The sequence below is a fragment of the Hoplias malabaricus genome, chromosome X1, assembly GCF_029633855.1.
Source record: "Hoplias malabaricus isolate fHopMal1 chromosome X1, fHopMal1.hap1, whole genome shotgun sequence".
Lineage (NCBI taxonomy): Eukaryota > Metazoa > Chordata > Actinopteri > Characiformes > Erythrinidae > Hoplias > Hoplias malabaricus.
In genome coordinates, this window is record NC_089818.1 from 16,923,758 (window position 1) to 16,948,501 (window position 24,744).

The window sequence follows — 24,744 nt, forward strand, 5'->3', positions numbered from 1 at the left end:
GGCTCTTTCATCATCTAATGAAGAGAAATACCAAAACAATCTTTTATCCTTTTGGGCGAAGAGTTCTGAGTTCTCAACTGAACTGTGAATGAAGTGGAATGAAATGCTTTTCCATGCATTTACCAAACCATTACAAAATTGTTGCTATCATCATGAAAACACAGGAGAAAATATTAAGATATACTTTTTTGCTCATCTGAAGCAATTCCATGTATGATTTCACAGATGTAGTGTATTCTACCTGTCAGATGCTAATCAATAATAATAAATATTCAGAAAATTCAATTTGTTATTTACAGAAGGAAAACACATTTAGACAATTTCACCAAGTCTTTTTATGAAACCAAAATGTATTTTTAATTTTCTGAAAGCCTTTTTTGTTCAAAATGTTTTGGTTCAGTTGTCGACATAGATTTTTTGAGACAGATTTAGAGGAAGATGATGATGATGATACAGGAGTGTGGGAGGTCTGTTGAATGATTTCACACCTAAAGCCAAGTTTCAGACAGTAACAGAAACAACTGCAGTACCTCTGAATATGGAAACATGGTTGTGCAGATAAACAAAAAAGAGCCTTTGTGGTTTTGGTGTTTTATTACCACCAGTATATGAAATGTAAAAGGTCAGAGAGAAGAACAGAGTACTCATAGACCAATGACCTCTGGAGTTTCCCATCAACTCAATGTCATGTTTTCCTGAAAAGTTCTGAACAGAGATAATCAATTGCTATCGAAAAAAAATATTGGTAAATGTCTAAATATGATGCATTCAGAAATTATATGATCCAACATTTTTTGTTTGATTTTTTGTTAAAGAGCCACATAACATGTGATTTTCAAACAAATCTGTTTAACTGTATTATTATTTTATATGTCAGGCTTTAAAGGGTTAAAATCCTGTGAGAAAATGAGCAGTAGTTTTCTGAGTGGCATACTTTAACCTGGTTTGTGTTTGTAGGGTAGAAAATGGCACAGTTTGTTTGTACTGTAATTTAACACACAACTCAGATGTTCTGTTATAAAAAGAAAACAATATTGACAGAATTTCTCAGAAATGTTCAGTATGTTTTTACTATTTTACAAAGTACAAATATTTGATACATGCCCCAGTTGTTAAATGTGGTCCTTTTGTGGAATAAAACACTTTTAACCAAAGAAAACTGGTTACGTTTCTAAACTCAATTAAGAAGATTTATTTTCTGGAAAATGCATGAATTTACTATGATATATACAGAGCGTCAAAGTTTAATTATTGGTTTTATTTTTGGTAAAACACACGCACCTGGCTGCCCACATGATGTAAAAAATGTCAACTCATTAGACCAGGCTACCATCTTCCATGGACAAGTACTGGAGGTCTGAGTAAACACTTTCAGCAGGGTCAGAGGTCAGCACAGGGTCTGTATATTTGAAATAAGGTAAAGTGACTTACTCTATTTACTCCCCAACTTTTGTATTTTGAGGGCAATAGGGAAGCGTGGGTTAAGATGAGCCAGTGGGTATGTTGACTCTCCCACTTTATCTAGAGCTGCTTTTTTTTGCAAGGTGAAATAGGAGTGGCCAGGTAGAACCAGAATTAAAATGCAGGGATATGTATCCATGCATTTTAATTGTCATGTGACCAAACATTTCTTCCAATCTGTGAAAAGAATAAGCACAGGGGAGCTATGCTAGTAGGTATGGTTGCTACATAAAAGTGAATGTTTTTGGTGATTTACTAATGCTAAAAATCATGCATATCGTTTAACTAAATATTAGCCTGAACTGCTAACAATGTTTTTTCATAATGATGGCTATGGAGCAAAGTGAGTGGTAAATTGAGCCAGTGGGGTGTTGTGCTGAAGATCATAGCAGCAACTCAAATGCTGGAAGCACTGCAAAGATGGCAAACATTGATTGAATGAAATATTGAACAGTCTTTTTCACTGGTCTTCAAACTGTAGCTATTGGTTTGTTGACAAGTTTCCAAAAATAAACAAGGTTGGTTTATATTTCACAATCATCGTGGCAATGTTAATTTTGGCAGCAATGTTAATTTTTGTTTAATTTTAGTTTTACACTTTATTAATACTAATTCACTTCTTATTTAGTTTTATTTAACAAATATATCTTATTAATCAGTTTCTGAGAAGGTTAAAACGTTGTTGTTATACAAATATTTTCAGAAAAGCAAACATTCATTCATTCCAACTGCTTATCCAGTTCAGGGTCAGGGATGATCCAGAGATTACACGGAATCATTGAGCTCAAGGCAGGAACATACTCTGGACATAGCGCCAGTTCATCACAGGGCACCACACACTCACTCACACACTCACATGGATGCTTTTCCACAACCAGTCCATCTATCTGCGAGTTTCGAGTTCTACCTACAGCCAGTTTCAGACACCCATTTTAAACTACGCAGCCTGCGGAATTCACCTAAAGAAAAAGAAAACACACAAACATTGACAGTGTCATTGATGCGCTGCACAATAGCGTCCCCGTGTGGAGCGATCCATAAATGTGTGTGACTGTGAGAAATGCAGCCGTTATGTTGCCCGCCTGCAATAACACACACACATATAGACATTATCAGCACCGAGTGTACACGAAGAAAATACTTTTATTATTTAATGTTTCTCTTCCACTTTAAATTGTACAGAATTTACTTGCTATATTATTATATATGGAAAGATATATTAAAATAGAGAACAGGAATGTAAAATGGATTCAGTCTCCTATAAAAAGCCACCTCAGCCCCAGAATGTATCCAGAAGGTGAAAGTTAAACACTGATTAAAATGTCAAAATGCTGCACCATTTAAAGCGGAAGTAAATTTAGCAAATCTCTGTAAATATTGAAGCACTAAGCTGTGGAATATCAGCTTCATTCAATAAATCAGTTCTGCTAATGATATTAAAGATTTAAATTCACTGTAAATCTGTTCAGTGTCGTAAACATCCATGATTAAAATTTTATAAAAATAATATAAAATATATGTAAATTCTCTGCAAAACATAAACTGGAATATTTTGATTATTCTGAACATTTTAAGGGGGCAAAACATTGGTAGCAGGTAGTGTCGCAGTCACACAGCTCCAGGGACCTGGAGGTTATGGGTTCGATCTGTGAGGAGTTGGTGTGGTGTCCGTGTGGGTTTCCTCCCACAGTCCAAAAACACACGTTGGTAGGTGGATTCGCAACTCAAAAGTGTGTGTGTGTGTGTGTGTGTGTGTGTGTGTATAAAACAGAACACTACAGGTGAAGATGCAGAAATGTACACTACTGTGTGTAAGAAAAAGAAGGCAAGTCTTCATTTTTCACATTGACAAACATATAAACATGGTTCTATTACTGAAACATTACCAGTTTGACTCATCCTGAGTAAATAATGTCCATAGCCTTCGTCTGAAGTGGCTCTAGGAACTGATGTCATCTACAGCAATGTAGCCACTGATGCCACAAATGAACCTGTAAGTGAACGTTTATAAAGCTGTTGTTAAAAAGCACACCTCTATTTTAACCTGAAGTAGGTGAGATGTCGTCATGTATCTGAGGACAATAAGTGTTACTTTGATGGAGGTTCCTTAGTCTGACCATGACTTTAGCTGCTGAAAAAGCTGAGATGCTCTTTTATTCCTAAATCTGTCCCATTTTACAGCTCTCACCAGATGCTGGAGGTGATGAAGTGCTGTACAACAACATTTTGCACAAATAAGAAGTGAGGCAGAATACACCATATATTATTATGGGATTTTTAACACTTTTCAGCCTATTGCTCATTGTTTCTGTTCTGTCTGTGTTGATTCCAGTTGTACTCAGCTGTATTTCTCAACAAACAACCTCATGAGATCAACAGCAAAGACACAAAACAAAGTATTCACCTCAAAATAATGTCCTTTTGTGTGATTTCAAAGGTTGGAAAAATAATCCTTGTTAATGTAAATATGTCATATGTGCACTGCTGAAAACGCATTCATCCTATTTTGAGATCATAAGAGATCATTAGTCGTCCTGTTGTATACTATCTGCTTTAAAAGGAGCAATATATTATTTATATATTATTTTTAGTAGACCAGTCTTTTTTAAATGCTCTGTTGCATTCCACATACTTTTCTACCAATATGTTCCACATTTCATGTTTTAAATTCAGCCAATAAACTGTAACCGTGCTTTAACTGTGTAAACATTCAAAATATATTGGTTGTGTATTTATTAGCACTTAAAAATCACAAAAGAATTTGATTTTTCCACACCACAGTAACATCAAACATTCCTCCTAATGTGAACACAGTGAGTGCCATATTAACCCAAATGCAGTAGTTTACATACTCTGCTCTTTACCTAACCATCTCACCTTACAGTCACTGGGGACAGATTGCCATTTCTCTGCTCTCATCCCCTGCAGCGATATTAATCCCAGGTTCGCTTTATAGATTTTTCGTGAAGTGAAGCAACAGCAGGGGGAGACACTCCGTGTACAACTAATCCTGTCCAAACAGGGAGTCGGACAGACATTTGGACTGCAGCCTTGGATTTCACCCAAGAAACCAACTAACAAATAAAACATTGACACAGAGTCATACATTACCTGTACAATACCGCCCCCTGGTGGATCAGTGAGAAATAACTAGGAAAACATTTTTCTTCCCCATAATCTCCACATAATCATGCTACATAGTAACAGATTTGGTCTTGATCTCGATCCCACTTTCTTCATCAGAAATCCGATAAAGAGTAAATTCCCGTTTTTCTTTCCATTTTCTACACAGACCCTCGGTCCTCCATGTTTGTTTTCTGTATGAGGCGCTCAGTCACTGAACCCAGACAGAACCAGCATTTGAGACTCGTAGCCACATATTCGAGCGGGTGTAATCATTGACCTGTGTTTGTGCGACAGATATTCCCTTAAAAAAACCTAAATAAATAAATAAAATAAATAAATACAGGTGTGTAACTCGCATTGCACAGATTAATTTCCGAATGTGCAACTTTTGTGCAGGTTTTATACGAGTGTGTGAATGTGTTTTGCACCATATTCTCTGCTGCAACTCTAGCAAAACTGATCATTTTGCACTGGTGTGTGTAGAATTGGATTTGTGCACCTACAATGAAGAATTTGTGAAGGTGTAATTTTCTACAACTACAAATGTCACTGTTGTGATGACTTGAGGGGAAGTTACAGATGAGGCAGAGAGAGACTATCTAGATTTATTTTCCCTGGAGCTATGTGACCGTGACACTACCTGCTGCAGTTAAAACATATTCTTTAAAACTTTATTAGATTTTTTATGTAACATTAGCCAACATTGTTTGTGCTCCAGTATTATCCCTTACACCAGTATTTAGTATTTAATTTGTATTGTTCATCATTTAAAAAAACCTTCACTTTTTACAGCTACATTTTCAGTGTTTTCACACTGTGATGCAGTCAGAAGTAAATTTACACAATTATACAACAGTGCTTTAAAAATGTAGAAAAAAAATATCTTCAATGAAATTGTAAATATTTAAACCTTTAGTAAGGTTAGATACTGGTGTTGAATGACTAGTTATGGATCACAAACACCACTTCAACACATCTGGATGGTGCTCTATCCACCCAGAGTTCCACTGCTCCTCAGCCCAGAACTGATATACTGGTCTATTTGACCACTTGACTTGAGCTACTTTAGACAATCACAATCTGTTGGTAGGGACGAATGCAACAGCATCACAATTTATTACAGTCTGTCAATAGTCTAAGACCGTTTCATCAGTACAATGTCTCTTATTTCATTAAACAGCTGCAGTTGTCTTGTGAGCACTGACACTGGTCAGAAACCTTTATGTATTGCTTTACTGATAATATTTTAGAACATGTTTTATTACATCTCTCTGTAGATTGTCTTTAAACACAGTGCTACCAAAAACAGAAGTTTCATTCACTATATAATTGTTCTAGGAATATGTTTATGGGAAGCACATTTTTGAGGTCAGACAAGGTCCCAAAGGCTATCTGTTTGAGGTCATGACTCTGTGCAGGCCAAGTTCTTCCACACCAAACTCGCTCATCCATGTCTTAATGAACCTTGCTTTTTTCACTGACCTGTAACAGGAAGAACACAGCCTCTGTCATTGCTATTCTGGGCTCAGCACTACAGAAACTGAACTATTTACATTTTGGAGAAGGATACACATAACTGTCCTAAAGTCAATCTCATGTCAGTTCACTAGTTTACTCCCACTTGTGCACAGCCTTATACCTCACATTTTGTATTTTTGTCAGGTACAAAATACACCAAATACACACTTTCCTGTTTTAATACACACAAAGTAGAATTTAAAGCATGATTCAATTCTTCCTAGAAAAAATTATGAAATCATTTGCATCTAAATGGCTAGTACTTAGCCATATGACTTATCTATTCAGAGCAGGAGAGGGTCAGAAACTGGAAGAACACTTCAGTCAAATGTACTTCATTCAGAGGCAGGAAGAGTATTTGTCTCTGGAGCCTCTTACAGAAAGATGTACTTCTACTCCCTCATGAGTTCTTTAATTCTCTCTGTGTTCTTCCTCTACATCTCAGGTAAGATCAATGCTGCATCATTCCTGTGCACTGGAGGTGTGTTCTTCACACTCTCACTGCTTTAAATACACTTTGATTAACTCACCTGCTCCAGGGTGCAGAGTGGATACTGAATAATAACATTTAGGATGAGGGTGAAATGTGTTTGCTCAGTTATGATCAGTTTATTCCTCTGATATAGTTCTGAAGCAGTTCCTGAGTCGGAGTAACACTGTTGTACCATTTGACTTCTTCTCTGTAGAGTCTGAGAGTGTGAAGACACTGAGGAATGTAGCTGTAAAAAGAGAAGGATCTCTCACCATTCCTTGTTTTTATGATGAACAATACAAATCAAACCCTAAATACTGGTGTAGGGGGTCTCAGTGGAGCTCCTGTGGAATAGTAGCCCGTACAAACACAAGCGGAAGAACATCAGTCACGATTATCCGACCCAGAATATGTTTACTGTGGAACTCAACAGTCTCCAAGACTCTGACTCTGGATATTATTGGTGCGCTGTGGAAATTGGACAGGGTGAGACCCTAGATGACAGTTATTATTTGTACCTGACGGTCAGCGCAGGTAAGAAGTCTCTCTGTGTGAAGTAGAACCTGTTCACTGTAACTTAAAGCTTGTTTGATGGAGGACGTGTTTACAGCACTCATTCTCTGCCTCTTTATTCAGAGCCTGCTGTGTCTGTGATAAACAGCAGAGTGAGTGGTCAGGAAGGGGGCAGTGTCAGTGTCCAGTGTCTCTACAGAACTGATGATAAGAATAAACAGAAGCAGTGGTGCAGATTTAGAGACTGGAGCTGCTACATAGTGGGGAGGACCAATACATCCCAGAATTCAGCAGTGCTGGTCAGAGAGGATGGGAGCGGATCGGTCAGTGTGGAGATGAGTGGACTGAAGAAAAGTGATGCTGGCTGGTACTGGTTCAGTGCAGGAGAAGTGGGAGTTACTGTTCACCTACAAGTAAGATCACATCTATCAGAAACACTGCTCATATCTGCTGACCGTCCTGATGTAACTGTGTCAATAACACCAGATTATTTCCCTTTTTCAACAGCAACAACACCTGTGACTACAATTTCCTCAACTGAGAAAACCAGCATCAGTGAGACCACATTAGTTATGACCACAGTGTGGTTTGATGATTGATGAAATTAAATGAATTTGTAGAAAGAATGAATGTTTGTCATTTTAGGTTCCAACAACAATGGAGACTCCAAGTTTATCTGGATTCTATCTGCGTCAGGTCTTGGTCTCCTGCTCCTTCTGGTCTGTGTTATAATTTTCATACTGAGAAAACAGTCCAGTGAGTATTAATCTGACATTTTCTTATGGGACTTTTTAATCACATTTACACTCTTTTACACTCATCCATCCGTTTAATATAGGGTGACCAGACCTCCTCTTTTATCCGGACATGTCCTCTTTTTTAGACTTAAAAAAAACGTTTCACAAACGTTGTGTTTTTCTATAGCTTACATAGAATTTCGAGAGGCGTTTCGTCAACAAAGTAGTCCCGTCCTCCCCTACTCCGATTGGTTCGCTTGAGTGAGAAGGGGGCGTGGTGAAGTAGCCTAAAATCTTCTGATTGGACGGTCTGACTGTAGAGCTACCGTTACTGGTCGATAACCTTCTCTGTAAACATTTAATTGGTCAGTCAGCACGTCAGTAGTCCTTGTTTACGTCAGGCAAAGCTCATGTACCTACCCTCATCTCGAGCACGAAACGTAAATGTAAGTTCTCGGATGAATTAAAAAAGACATTTCCATGTTTTGTGTAGCAAATAAAGGTGTAAAGGACTTCAAAACACACACAGGTTCAACTAAGCATACAACGGCAGCGAGGGACGTGACCTCATCAGACCACCCTCCAAGACGTGTCCTCTTTCTCACCATCTCAGATCTAGACACCCTAGTTTAATATGCTCCATTCTCACCATCTCTCTCTAACAGAAGCAAGTCAAACAGAGAGCAGAGAGAGGAGCAGTAACTCTGCAGTGTAACTGTCCTGATATTTTGGTATTTTCTTTACTGTAAATTGGTTCATAAGTGTTTGTTATTTTGCTGCAGCGGTGACGCGGCTGGTGCTTGAAAGGGCGTACAATAACTGTGGAAAAACGCAGCAGCAGCGCGAACTCAGGTGTGCAGAGAGAAGTTGTGCTCCACGATTAAGGTTGTAAAACGGGATTGTTATGGAGTAATTCTGCATTGCTAATGGTTCTTTAGCACCTGGTTGATGAGAGAACAAAGTCGGTATTTACGTTTTGTTGTGGCATTGCATGTTTAGTTATATTTCACTGAGCATACAGGTTATTAAATGATGTAATTACGTTCGCGCCCATCAGAGGGTGCTCATGTAAATATCTCATGAGTAGCGATACAGATGCTCATTCATTCATTCATTATCTGTAACCAATTCAGGGTCGCGGTGGGTCCAGAGCCTACCTGGAATCATTGGGCGCAAGGCGGGAATACACCCAGGAGGGGGCGCCAGGCCTTCACAGGGCAACACACACACACGGACACTTTTGAGTTGCCAATCCACCTACCAACGTATGTATTTGGACTGTGGGAGGAAACCGGAGCACCTGGAGAACACACCACACTCCTCACAGACAGTCACCCAGAGCGGGAATCGAACCCACAACCTCCAGGCCCCTGGAGCTGTGTGACTGCGACACTACCTGCTGCGCTGAGAAAACAGTCCAGTGAGTATTAATCTGACATTTACTTACGGGACTTTTTAATCACATTTACACTGTTTTACACTCATCCATCGGTTTAATATGCTCCATTCACTCCATCTCTCTGTAACAGAAGCAAATCAACCAGAGAGCAGAGAGAGGAGCAGTAACTCTGCAGTTCACACTGTAAATGCTGTGAGTGTTGGGTGGTTTCATGTTGTCTGAGTTTGTGTTCAAACACACAGAGCATTTATTAGTATTGTACCTCTTTGGCATGAGATTTTGTCATCTGGGTGTATGTGTGTGTGTGTGCGTCAGAACTTTACTGTTTAAGATAGAGCAACGCACTATAATGTACATACCATGCAAAAAAAGAATGTAAGATTTTATTTTTCACATTCACACATATGCACACAATACCATTACTGAAACATTACCAGACTGACTTATCCTGGGCAAGTAATGTCCACAGGTTTTGTTTGAAATGTCTCAGGAAACTGATGTGGTTTACAACAGTGCAGACACAGATGGTATAAATACACCGGTAAGTGAACTTTTAAAAATAAAGCTCTTGCCCTGAATCACACATCTGCTTTGACCACATGAAACAGAGACATGGGTTGTCTGAAGACCTACGTGTTCATGAGGGGTTCAGGTTTTACTAATGCTCTTTAGCCTTACCAATCATAGAGTTCAGCTGTTGAATGGCTGAGATCTCCCTTTATTTCTAAAATCGTCTCATTTTTCAGCTCTCTCCAGCAGCCGGAGATGATGAATTAGTTTCACATGTAATAGGTCAGTCAGAATTTCCCATACTTTATATAATTCTTTATTATATGAGGTTCTTTTCACACCTTTTGGGTTTCTGCTTATTGTTTCTGTTCGGTTTGTGTTGGTTCCAGGTGTAAACAGCTGTATTCCTGAACAAACAGCCTGACCAGGCCAAATGCAAGAAGAAACTTCACCAAAGATCAAGCGAAACAAAGCCTTCTCTAAAAAAACATTTAGTGATTTCAGCACTAGAACAATAGAATCTTCATATTGGCCAGTGTAGGTCACTGTATATAAATGCACATTGCTTTAAAGTTTCCTGTTATTTATATGCTTTAAAAGAGCCATTATTCACTCTCAGATTCAGTCTTGTTTTCTATTCTTGACAAATATATGGTGTAAATTGTTTTTCTGTAGATTGAACTGTGCTGCAACAGAACTTTTATTTAAAATATAATGTATTTCATGTTCAAATTTTGACCATTTATTTTCTTTCATTAACGCCCATTATTAAATTGTTAATAAAATATTAACTAGTTATTCAGTAGAACAGAACAGGAGAACAGGAGCAGAGGAGGGAGGAAAACACTGTTTTACAAATCACAATAAATCATTTGATTAATTAATTAAAACTTTGGCATCAAAATGACTTTGGTATTTTTGACAAATCTTTTCAGAGCAGGAGAGTGTGTACTTCACTCAGAGGCAGGAAGAGTATTTGTGTCTGGAGCCTCTTACAGAAAGATGCACTTCTACTCCCTCATGAGTTCTTTAATTCTCTCTGTGTTCTTCCTCTACATCTCAGGTAAGATCAATGCTGCATCATTCCTGTGCACTGGAGGTGTGTTCTTCACTCTCTCACTGCTTTAAATACACTTTGATTAACTCACCTGCTCCAGGGTGCAGAGTGGATACTGAATAATAACATTTAGGACGAGGGTGAAATGTGTTTGCTCAGTTATGACCAGTTTATTCCTCTGATATAGTTCTGAAGCAGTTCCTGAGTCGGAGTAACACTGTTGTACCATTTGACTTCTTCTCTGTAGAGTCTGAGAGTGTGAAGACACTGAAGAATTCAGCAGTGCTGGTCAGTGATGATGGGAAAGGAGCGGTCAGTGTGGACATGTGTGGACTGAAGAAGAGTGATGCTGGCTGGTACTGGTTCAGTGCCACTCCTTTTCAACAGCAACAGCAGCTGTGACTACAATTTCCTCAACTGTGAAAACCAGCATCAGTGAGGCTACAGTTATAATTACAATTCACACTTCTTGCAGAACAGCCGCACACAAGTGACAAGGAGATTGGGCCAAACAAGTAATTGTGAATATAGTGAAGAGTTTACTGATTCTGTATGTCAGAGACTGGTTAAACTGTGTGTATGGCAGCGAGTGCTTGGAAACACTTTAGTTAAAAATAACATTAATGTTTTTTCATATTATAGGCTTCAGGATGGTTCTCACTTTTGTTTAATGAATAACTTACAAAGGTCACAGGTCATTCACTGCAGCAATGGAAAATCCAAGCTTATTTTTATTTTACTGGCTGTAGGCCTCGGACTACTGCTCCTCCTCTGCGTTATAACCTTCAAGGTGAAAACAACAGTGTTCAGTAAGTGTTCATTATAAAGTCATTATTTTACAGGCTCTTCCATCAAAACTAAACTGTTTACCTCAGACGTTATAAATCAGCCATTTTTTTATGCTTTGCATTTTTATTTTAGTGATGGGGTTTGATGCTAATGTTGCTAAACTTAAACATGCGTTAGTATTTATACAATTCTGTTTATGTCTAAGCCTTTAATTGGTGACTAATAATGTGTAATGTGCTCCACTCCATCTCTCTCTAACAGAAGCAAATCAAACAGAGACCAGAGAGAGCAGCAGTAACTCTGCAGTTCACACAGTAAGTGCTGTGACGGATGGGTGGCTTCATGTTGTCTGAGGTTTGGTGTTTTAACACATAGTCCAGTAGTAAGTATTGTGTATTTGGCTTTGGATTTTGTCCTGTGTGAGAAATAGACCCCCACAGCTGAAGCAGAAGACTCAGTGACATACAGTACTGTGACCCAGAAAAAGAATGTCAGTCTTATTTTTCACATCTATCTAATTTAAACTGTATTTGATCACTGAACCATTAAGACACTGAATCAGGAGTCACTGATGTGATGGTATTTATGTTTATATCCATGGGTTGAATGTGTGCATAAACAATAATGAATGACATTAACTGTTTTGGATCATAGAGCTTTGAGTTAGTAAAATCATGTGTGTGTCCATAGCCTTCGTCTGCATCGGCTCAGGAAATTTCTCAGGAACAGTGAGTCCAAATGCACCTTAATTTCTTTTTTTTTTAAAACACTTTTCAGCCTTCTGCTCTTATTTTGTTGTCTGTTTTGATTACAGATGTATACAGCTGTAATTGTGAGAAAAAAAAATTGTGACATGAGGCAAGGTCTAAACCCACAACTCCAGGACCCTGGAACTGTGTGACAGCTATAAACCTGTGGCCTATTTTACATACATCAATGGAAATGTGTTATATATACATTGCTAAAAGCTTTACTCTTTGTTTAATTATAAACTTGGTCACCCTCAGAGCTCATCGTTTATTCTTCTTCAGACCACTGTAGCGTAGTAACAGTATTTGAATGTTATGTTTAATGGTGATTATCACTTATTCATTCATTCATTCATTATCTGTTACCGCTTATCCAATTCAGGGTCGCGGTGGGTCCAGAGCCTACCTGGAATCATTGGGCGCAAGGCGGGATACACCCTGGAGGGGGCGCCAGTCCTTCACAGGTGATTATCACTTATAATTATTATTATTATTACTGAATTTAGATAACAACAATATTAATAATTTATCAGAGATTGAAATACTGTCATCGCCAGGGGCGAGTTTCAGGATTTTCAGACTCTTAGGAATAGACTCCACACACCATATTATTTCAAATCAGGAAATACTTTATTAAGAGGAATAATAATAAACTGATAAACACAGCAAAATCATCAAAATCTCAGTGGGATCAACGCAGGTGAAACCATCACGATTTTAATAATTGGCTAGGCTATATGATATGGCTATATGTGACTAATATGTGTTGCTAAATGAGATTTAACTAATGTGTAAATTTATCAAGAGACTTAATTAGGCATCAGCTTCTGAAAATGAGGAATTTATGCTTTTCTTACTCTTGTCACTGTTATAACCAAGCTGATGGGTCCAGCAAATTTAATCTCCGTTCTCAGGTTCTTAGCTTTCTGTTCTCCCATATGTCACGGCTGAAGATAGGCTTACTATGGAGGAGATTCCCTCCAGGATGCGTAGGCCACTTTCGGCGTCCTTGGATCAGTCGGGGATTCCCTTCATAGAGAACTGCTGGCTTGGCTGGATAGTCCCCGGAGTGAGGGGGTGCGTCGAAAGGAAGCTCACTCTTTCCTCAAATTCTCAGAAGCGATGCCCTCAGACGTCAGAGTATAACGCTAACATATCAGGCATCAACTAATCAACTATCAACTAATCTCATCTTATTCTGGCCAAAAATAAATTTCACCAGGTTTTATTAGTCATAAAAATAAACTTTGATTGGGCTACAAAAACCACAAACACAAAATAAAAGATAAGTTGGAAGTTGCTAACAGAGCTAATCGACTTTTTCGCTGTTTTAACTTCTATATTGAGCAATGCTAACTGACCCAAGGCTTCCCCTGTTTGTTTGCATCAAGATCGGTCTTTTAAGAGTCTTCTTGCGAGTCGGCTCCATCAGCTTCAGAAAAAAGGAAGAGCGGAAAAAGTGAAAAAGAGGTGAGGTCAAAAGGAAGTAAAAAGAAGAAGTAGTGGGTCCTTCCGATCGAACTCCTGGTTTCATAGGTGGTACGGTCACGCCCACTTGGGAGGTCGCCGTTCTCTGATTGGTTCCTAGGTTTGGGGAGTACAAGTGACCGTCTCAAATTCCAGAGAAATAAAAATCAGTTATGGTTTGGCGACAATGGAACATCCTATAATTAATACTTCGTATACTGATATAATTACCAACTATTCTAGTTATTAGAGATTAATTCTTCTAAACTGAGACGCGACCTGTTGTGTCAGACAGTAGATGCAGTCCCTAGGGCTGACCTTAAGGTGTTGCAAGCGGCTGACCCATGTATTGCCGCGTTCTTGCAGTATTGGAAGCAAGGACGGAAGCCTAAGGTACTAGAGCTAAGAAGGGAGACAGAGGGGTTGAGGGAGTTGGTTAGGCAATGGCCTAGGATTATAGAGAATGAGGGTGTTTTGTACAGACAAGTTAAATTTCCATCAGCAACCAACCCAGTCTTTCAGTTGTTGTTGCCTAAGGCACTGCAGGGTGAGGTGCTCACCGGGCTACATGACCATCACGGTCACCAGGGTATAGAGCGCACTACGGACCTTGTGCGGCAGAGGTGTTACTGGCCTGAGATGTGGCAAGATGTGAGGGATTGGTGCCTTCAGTGTGACCGATGTTCCGTGGCTAAGACCACACGCCCTAAAGTAAGAACTTTATGGGTAGTTTATTGGCCACTCGAATCGTTCTTCATGATTAAAACATTAATTCACGTCACTTGATTAGTTAGTAGACAGTCACCTGAGAATAACAGAGGGTAACATTAATAACACATTGCATAATACATGATTAGATTCAGCAGAAAACATATGTGTCCGAGATAATTCTCTTTTGAGAGAGAGAGAGAGAGAGAGAGAGAGAGAGAGAGAGAGAATATTTCGGGTGGCATATGATTTCGCAAATGTCCACTTGGGGGCACTGTTGGTCCATGCTGTTCGTCTGGGTTAAACTCGGGTTGAGAGTTCACTATTAGCGCAGTCCTCGGGCCATCTACTGATTTTACGATAAGATAAGCGTTTGACAGTCCAACGCTGGAGGGTGATAAAATGCTGGGGGGTTCCTAGGGTCTCCACATGTGGTGAGTTCTTATGACGAAGTTCTCAAGGCTCTATTTGTGTTATGTTGATTTAATGATGCTTTCTGGAGTCATAAAATTGGGAGTACCACATAGTGTCGGTCTGGATTCTTCTTTGAGCATCTCAGGGTCACTGACGAAGAGGGTTTTATAATCTTTAGTCTTCGACAGACTAGGTATGTGTGCGTGGCTGCTAGCAGACACACATTCTGTGGAATGTGGGGTCTTGAAAAAGAAAGTCAAAGTTTGAATCTTAGCGTTTTTTCATTTCTTGATCTGGATCCATTCTCCACTACACCACTCTTTGGTTTTTAATGGGTTTCTGTAAATGGATCATGAATTCTGTTTTGAAAATGTTGAAAGATTGAACACAATAATTAACAAAATATTATTAATATATACAGGGGTTGGAAAATGAAAATGAAACACCTGGTTTTAGACCACAATAATTTATTAGTATGGTGTAGGGCCTCCTTTTCTGGCCAATACAGCGTCAATTTGTTTGGGAATGACATATACAAGTCCTGCACAGTGGTCAGAGGGATTTTAAGCCATTCTTCTTGCAGGATAGTGGCCACGTCACTACGTGATGCTGGTGGAGGAAAACGTTTCCTGACTCGCTCCTCCAAAACACCCCAAAGTGGCTCAATAATATTTACATCTGGTGACTGTGCAGGCCATGGGAAATGTTCAACTTCACTTTCATGTTCATCAAACCAATCCTTCACCAGTCTTGCTGTGTGTATTGGTGCATTGTCGTCCTGATACACAGCACCGCCTTCAGGATACAATGTTTGAACCATTGGATGCACATGGTCTTACTGGTGCAGTTTCATTGTCTAACCCCTTTATTTGTAGACCATATTTTTTCAACTACTTTGTCTAACACATTAAGGGAGGTATGTGTTGTATAGATTAATTTCAATGTTTGCAGATAAAATATAATACTGAAATAAGTGTGTAATGTCACTCCTCCACTGCATGGGTCTGTCTCTACATGACTCGACTCGGCTCACTTAAAGCTTGTAGCTTTTCCACTGGCAGGGCTCCTCCGAGAAATGGAGCCGGTGACTTTGCAAAACCTTGTCTCTAACAAGAATCACTTAAAAACCACAACAATAGCAGCAGTAAAGTTCGGCGCTGTTTACACCTTGTGTATTCAAGTATTGTTCTATTTTTTGGACTAAACACGGCTCTGCGCCCCAGTTCTCACAGATCAGTTTTACTTGTTGCACTTTTGGCTTTCACTGGAAATTTCGTCGGCTATTGGTCCAAGGAGCATATAAACCTCTTCAAAATACCTCATAGGATAAAGTTACGAGTTGCCCCTTTGAGTCAGATAAAAATAAATGTGAAAACTGCTGTAACTTTGGAGATTTTACAAGCGACGGTTTGTGCTGGATTTGAATGAGCTCTGCATTTCTTGGTGATTGACAGGGCTCTGGCCAATCAGCGCTCTGTGGGGTTTACACATCACCATTTAGTACCTACTTGGCATGAGGGCTCTACTGCTACTGAATATGAACACAGGGCATTTTTACACTTCACAATAATAATAGGTATGATGCTTTAAATAGTTTTTAATAATTTTATAGGCACAATAGTATTACAAACAACAGAACACAAGTAATAAAAGCAAAGATACTACAGGTGCTGGTCATAAAATAAGAATATCATGAAAAAGTTGATTTATTTCAGTAAATCCATTCAAAAAGTGAAACTTGCATTTTATACTCATTCATTACACACAGACTGATATTTCAAGTGTTTCTTTTAATTTGATTATTATACCTGAAAACTAAAAAAAAAAAATCAGTATCTCAGAAAATTAAAAAATCACTTAAGACCAATACAAAAAAATGATTTTCAGAAATGCTAGCCAAAAGAAAAGAATAGTGGTCTTCAGCTCTTCTGTATTGTTAGGTCTGACGTATTGCATCTTCCTCTTCACAATACACCATATATTTTCTATGAGGTTAAGGTCCGGTGAGTTTGCTGGCCGATTAAGAACAGGGATACCATGGTCCTTAAACCAGGTATTGGTAGCTTTGGCACTGTGCAGGTGCCAAGTCCTGCTGGAAAATCAAATCTGCATCTCCGTAAAGTTGATCAGCAGCAGGAAACATGAAGTGCTCTAAAACATCCTGGTAGACGGCTGCTTTGACCTTGGACCTCAGAGAACACAGTGGACCAGCACCAGCAGATGATATGGCACCCCAAAAACATCACAGTGGAAACTTTACACTGGACCTCAAGTAACGTGGATCCTGTGCCTATCCTCTCTTCCTCCAGGCTCTGGAACCTTGATTTCCAAAGGAAATGCAAAATTTACTTTCATCAAAGAACATAACTTTGGACCACTCAGCAGCAGTCCAGTCCTTTTTGGAAGCGCGATGCTTCTGACACTGTCTCTTGTTCAAGAGTGGCTTGACACAAAGAATGCGACAGCTGAAACCCATGTCCTGCATATGTCTGTGCGTGGTGGTTCTTGAAGCACTGACTCCAGCTGCAGTCCATTCTTTGTGAATCTCCCCCACATTTTTGAATGTTTTTTTTCCCCAGTCCTCTTCAGGATGCGGTTACCCCTATCACTGGTACACTTTTTTTCTACCACAGCCTTGACTGCTGTTGAGTCAGCAGTCTTCCCTGTGATTGTGTAGCCTATAGAACTAGACTGAGAGACCATTTAAAGGCCTTTGCAGGTGTTTTGAGTTAATTAACTGATTAGAGTGTGGCACCAGGTGTCTTCAATATTGAAACTTTTCACAGTATTCTAATTTTCTGAGATACTGAATTTGGAGTTTTAAATAGCTGTCAGTTATAATCATTAAATTAAAAGAAATAAAAACTTGAAATATATCAATCTGTGTTTCACTTTTTGAATGGAATTACTGAAATAAATCATCTTTTTCATGATATTCTAATTTTATGACCAGCACCTGTACTGCCAAAAAAGAAATACTTTAGCACACATTTATAAGTGCAAGGATGACAACGGTGTGTTAATAAACATTTACAGCACAATAACAGAGCACAGCCTAAATTAAGCCAAAAAGCATATATTTTCCTTAATAAACATGTATCAGCTTATAAAGGATCTTCCACAAACTGAACTGTAAGTGATCATAGGAGGATGCAGTAAACATGAGCTGATCCGTTGGTTGTGATTATAATACGTTATAAAGCATAAACAGATCAGTAAAATATCCCAGATACAAGAGATAATGAAGCAGTTGAGTAAAGTGGTTCATCTAAAGATATCAAAATACATTTTTAAATTGCTGCTTATTGCTTAACAGCTTCAGGATCACAGCGTGTGTTGAATCAGTTGCGTGCCACACAGAAAGGTTTTGACTTTCTGAAACAGAACATAGAACAGGAATTTATGCAGGAGACTGTGATAGGTTTAAGTTCTTTTTCAGAGCGTCTGTATGCACTGTACTGATCAACACTGACCTTGTTACCCTCAGTATTTTCACTGTGTTCGTACTTACGTGTGCAAACATGTCTCTGTTGCTGTACAAAGAATCAAGAAATGAAAAGTTTGTCATGAACACAGTCAGAATGCAGCAAGAGCAACCATAAAGCTACTGTTTTAATACACAAATATCTAATACTTGTAGAAATATTTAAATACTTATTACAGGTTCGGGTTTTGTTGATAAAAGAGAAATGTTTGTGTTTGTACCTGGAGTGTCCACCATTTCCTCGGTTTGTTTGCCTTTGACAGCTGTCGTATCTGTTGCTGTTAACATAAGAAATCAGAAAAACTCTTTACTGAAGTGCTGCGAAAGACACAACACTTATATAAAGCTGGAATAAACGTCTATACCCATTTATAATGACTTATAACAGGCCACAGCTATCTCTCAATGTGCATCACACAGTCATTCACATCTGCACATCTGTGGACAGTTACACAAACTCACTTTATTGTTCAAACACTTAATATCCAATTAACATACAACTGTTGTGAGGAAAAACTTGAGTGCAAAGAATAAATCCACACAAACACAAGGAGAACACACCAAAGTCTTCACAGACAGTGACAGGAAGTAGATATTGAACCCACAACCCCAGAACTCTAGCTGTGTGACAGTGTCATTACCTGTTTCACACTTTGCTGCCCTTGTGTCTTTAACTTCCACTATTTACTGATAAGAAAAAAATGACTGCCTTTACCTCGACTGATCACAATGTCCTCTGTTTTCGGGCTGCCAGAAGCTGCCATCACAGTTGTTAATGATGGAATATAAGACAGAGGAAAGATGTTAGTGGGATATTGTTACAGCAGGACGGTCAGCAGATATGGGCAGTATTTCTGATAGATGTGATCTTACTTGTAGGTCTTTCAGTGACAGTGAGGTGAACAGTAACTCCCACTTCTCCTGCACTGAACCAGTACCAGCCAGCATCACTCTTCTTCAGTCCACTCATCTCCACACTGACCGATCCTGTCCCATAATCACTGACCAGCACTGCTGAATCTGGGGATGTGTTAGTCCTCCCCGAATCATAGCATGTCCAGTTTTTAAATCTGCACCACTGCTTCTGTTTATTCTTATAATCAGTTCTGTAGAGACACTGGACACTGACACTGCCCCCTTCCTGACCACTCACACTGCTGTTTATCACAGACACAGCAGGATCTGAATAAAGAGGCAGAGAATGAGTGCTGTTATCACATCCTCCATCAAACAAGCTTTAAGTTACAGTGAACACGTTTTACTTCACACAGAGAGACTTCTTACCTGCACTGACCGTCAGGTACAAATAATCACAGTCATCTACGGTCCATTTATCTCCAATTTCCACAGCGCACCAATAATATCCGGAGTCAGAGTCTTGGAGATGGTTGAGTTCCACAGTAAACATATTCTGGGTCGGATAATCAGTGACTGATGTTCTTCCTCTTGTGTTTGCATAGGCTACTATTCCACAGGAGCGCCAGTAATACCCCTTACACCAGTATTTAGGGTTTGATTTGTATTGTTCATCATAAAAACATGGAATGGTGAGAGATCCTCCACTTTTTACAGCTACATTCCTCAGTGTCTTCACACTCTCAGACTCTACAGAGAAGAAGTAGCAAAAAAACAAAAACAAAAGGAAGTTTATTTAAAGCTCTATTTTGAAAAATGTTTTCTCAGGTAAATATACAATGTGTTGTGTGTGTGTGTGACTAAAACAATTAACAAAAATAAATGAGATTAAAAAATTTAATCATTGTTTGATTTTAACCCAGTTGTTAATAATTTTAACTTTGTAATAAAAATTCCTGAAATTGATGAGTTAATAAAAGAATGTTTAAAGAGGTGAATGTGTACAGAGCACAGGAATGATGCAGCATTGATCTTACCTGAGATACAGAGGAAGAACACGGAGAGAATTAAAGAACTCATGAGGGAGTAAAAGTGTGTCTTTCTGTAAGAGGCTCCAGCGACAAATACTCTTCCTGCCTCTGAGTGAAGCAGCTCCACTTCAGAGTTCTTCCTGTTACTTCAGTTTCTTAATATTTCTCATCACAGAAGCTAATCATAATCAGCAGTAATTCCACTTCTTGTGCTCACTGTGATTGTGTACTAGGTGTACTACCTTCTGTAGTAGATATAAACACTAGCTTGGCAACTAGTATGGACATAAAGCTTCAATGCACAGTGTAATCTTTACACACACACACACTCAAACACACGGTTGTCTCAAACTGTGTTTTAACACTAGAATGACCAGGATTCCGTAACTACTAGAACAAGCACCATGTCTCATTTTGACCATCTGATATTTGCATGTGTATTGATGATATCTTATATATAATACATTGTATTAATGAGTATTTATATATTGATAATATTTAATGTGCAGTACTAGTTAGTCTACTATTGCAATATATGGATACATGTTTTACATCTTATATAGATTTACTGTGAAATAAAAACTAACAATAAATATATATATCAGTTGCGGATGCTGGTCTTCCAGCTGTTCGTTATATGCTCAATTTCCTTTTTCCAGTCACTTATTGCTACTTGTCCCAACTTTTTTGGGGATTTGTTGACACTGTGAAATTTTGAATCAACATATTTTTCATTTAAAATGTTACATTTACTCAGATTAAACTTTTGATCTGTCATCTATTTTCTATTACGAATAAAATATTGACATTTGCCATCTCCACATCATTGCATTCAGTTTTTATTCACAATTTGTTTAGTGTCCCAACTTTTTTGGAATCCGGTTTGTAGAATCTCGATTTGTCGCTAGTCATTTTTAACAAAGAAAATGCCGCTAAGAGGACTTAGAATGTCTCCGGTTCAACTCAGAACAGAATGAATATGTAATGCTCGCGCGGATCTTTACACCAAAGATTCGCTGATTTCGCTGTCAAAAAAGGGATTCAGCCTCAGACAGATCATCCAATCATCAGGCAGAAGCTGAGCGTCCGGGCCAGCCGAGGCCAGCCCACTGCCCCATAGACCCCCAGAGACGCTGAGCGTCCGATGGGCGGGACAAAGCGCAGCATTTATCCAATGACTGGTTTCGTTTCGCTGCACTTCGCTGCTTCGCTGTTGAACTCTGTGGACACAAATCACTGTGAAGTGTGGGAATGATTGAGAGGAAAGCTGCGTCTTTATCAATGATAAGAAGCTGATTCTGAACAAAAATTGAGCGCGTTGTAGTGCATATTTATTCAATGACATGCACACACAACAGTATATATTTGATCACTTATTTTTTGACATTTTAGGGGAAGCTGAGCTTCCCTTGCAGTCTTAGAGCAATCACTTCTGATATATATATATATATATTTATAATGCCGAAATGTGGAGTGGAGCACTGCTTGAGCATTCTTTGCATTCATGCGATTCGTCTTCATGTCCTGGTCCGCGGTTTATGTGCTCAGAACACTTTTGTGATTTGTAATATTAATGTATTAATTTCAAAACAATGCTAGATTAATATATACTACAATATATCAAAGTATGTATAAAGTCACAGCTCTTTGGAATTGGTGGGTTTATTACTATGTGAAAGTTATTATAATCTCAAGATTTGAAAAAGGTCAAAATGACTGTCTCTTCCTTTCTACTGTTTAATAGTGACCTCTAGCGTCTGATGTAGAGCATAGAACACAAAAGACATGGACCTGAGCTTCCTCAGAATGTCAAGTCAAACTCAAAGTGAACTTTTTTTGTCATTTAGACAACACACAGCCGTGCAGAGCTAAACGAGATTCCGGTTCTCTAAATTCCAATGTGCTATGTAAAATAAGACAATACATCATTTAAAAAGTCTGGATTGTAATAAATACAATGATAGTGCTGTGTAAAGCTTTTTATTCAAACAAGATTCCGCCAGAGGACATGTGAATTTTCTCTATATCTGGAAAATCTGTACATAGCAAAAAATATATTTATGCAGTTTGCCCTTTGTACAAAATAAATTAAGAGGAAAAGAGGAAACACACTCAGAGGCAGGAAGAGTATTTGTCTCTGAAGGATGCACATTTGCTCCCTCATTAGTTTTTTAATTCTCTCTCTGATCTTCCTCTGTGCTCTTCACTCTCACTGCTTTAAAGACATCTTTCTTAAGACACCTATTTAATGTGAAGTGTGAATGTGGAAATCTGTCTGTTTTACTTTAAAAAGCTTTTATTTTTAACTTTCATTTCATTGTCTAACAATAATTCATGTTCAATTTTAAAAACAGTATTAAGGGGAAGTTTGACCAGCTTTGCTCCAATAATAGCTTTTGCTTTTCCAGGAAGGCTAGACTAGACTAGGCTTTAGACCAGAGGCTGTATACCATGTTTACTTTATCTGTCTATGTAACATAAAACTATACTTAGTAGTTTCATAATTACAAGTGAGTGTGGCTGCAGAGCTGTGAATGATTAATCCCTAATAATACCTGAGGTGGTGGTGGAGCCTTGTTTGTCTGGCAGAAACAAAACCTTACTGAGTTATTAAAAACAATACAGCTGTAAAAGCAATAATCTGAAATTTGTTAGATCTACAAAGGCACTGTAAATGGTTTGCTATGATGCAGAATGGGATGGAAAAATATGATGAGGCATGATATAGAGGGAGGGGGCGGAGGAGAAAGGAGAGGAGATATGGTGGTCAGATCTGCTTTAACTCGCATTTAATTAGTAGCCAGAGTAACAGTGTGTTCTACATTAAAAAGTGAACTTCATGTCCGAGTGTCTTTCTCTTTCAAGCCTCCCTGTCCAAACCACGCTACCCTTGACCAGTGGAACCGACCTACTATTGAATCAGGGTAGGACAAAGAACCCACTTTAATGGCCGCACAAAAGATATCGCTTTTACACTGGTGGCAGCTGCGGTCGGCGTCTCCTCCAAGGCATCGCCGTGACAGGTACTCTATTCGCTCCCCTCCCAGGGAAGGCCATTCACACCCTAGTCACCACTCCTCTTATACTCATCACAAGTCACATAGAACCCGTTCACCATCCCCTGCTTCATACCATACACATCTCATCCCTCACCTCACTGTTCCCCCTTACGCCGTGTCCTCACCAAAACTGTTGACACTAATGCTCACACATCCCCTGCTCCGTTTATACATGTTATCCTTTCAGGCTCTGAACAACATGCCCTGATTGACACTGGTTCCGGTCTTTCCTTTATTGCGGATGAGTGTTGTAAAAGTATTCCTGCCCTGACTTCTAAACCCATTAGTAAGTCCTTTATCCTGGCATCCTCAGTGACTGGATATTTACTGGATATGATAGGTTGTGTTACAACCCCAGTGCATATTGGTGATGTTACTTTAACCCACACTTTCCATGTTGTGCGCAGCTCAAGCCACCCTGTGATTTTAGGATGGGATTTTCTCACTCAACATAATGTGACCTTGTCTGTACCTCACGCGCACTTACAGCTGTACGACACTATTGTGCCTTTTGCCCCATTGCAACATCCCATTGCACTACAGTGCACGGCAGTTGCCGCCTTTCCTGTCACTGTACCACCTTTGTCAGAGATGTTGGTTGCTGTCACCATGAATGGTAGTAATTCAATGGTTGACTCGTATGTAGGCATTGTTGAACCACAATCTCCTCTGACTTTGATATTGACTGTTGTTAGGACACTAAGCACCATACATAATGGTCAAGGACTAGTTAGGGTTATCAATTCTTCCCCAGAACCAGTCTCCCTCGCTAGCGGTTGCCCTTTAGGTCAAGTGTTTTTCATTTTGTGCCGCCCACACAAAGAATACACTCTGGTGTCAGTCGAGTCTACTTCCAAAGACTCTGATTGCCCTATCCCTTCAGTGGATTTGTCTGACACATGTCTCACCCCAGCTGAAGTATCACAATTTCAAAGTCTTTTAAAAGATTTTAGTGATATTTTTAGCTCACATCCTTATGATTATGGCCAGATTGACCTGGTCCATCATAAAATTAACACAGGTGATGCTACGCCCATTAAGTTGAGACCCTACCACACATCTCCAGCCTTGCAGGCTGTGCTGCAGCAGGAAGTTAACAAGCTTTCGGAGCACAGTATCATAGAACAATCCCATAGTCTTTGGTCTGCCTCAGTGGTGCTGGTCAGGAAAAATGATGGCACTCACCGGTTCTGTGTAGATTACCATAAGCTAAATTCAGTCACAATATAGGATTCCCATCCACTTCCACGTGTTGATGACACATTAGATAAACTGGCTGGTGCCCTTGTCTTCAGCACCATCGATCTCACTGCAGGATACTGGCAGATCCCACTCCATCCACATGACAAAGAGAAAACAGTGTTCTCTACTGGTGTTGGTCTCTTCCAATTCCGA

General features: G+C 39.1%; 1 pseudogene; it reads left to right on the top strand.

Moving 5' to 3' along the window:
• The first annotated feature begins 1,788 nt into the window (after positions 1 to 1,788).
• Positions 1,789 to 11,195, top strand: LOC136675463 (polymeric immunoglobulin receptor-like; annotated as a pseudogene).
• Positions 11,196 to 24,744: the final 13,549 nt, after the last annotated feature.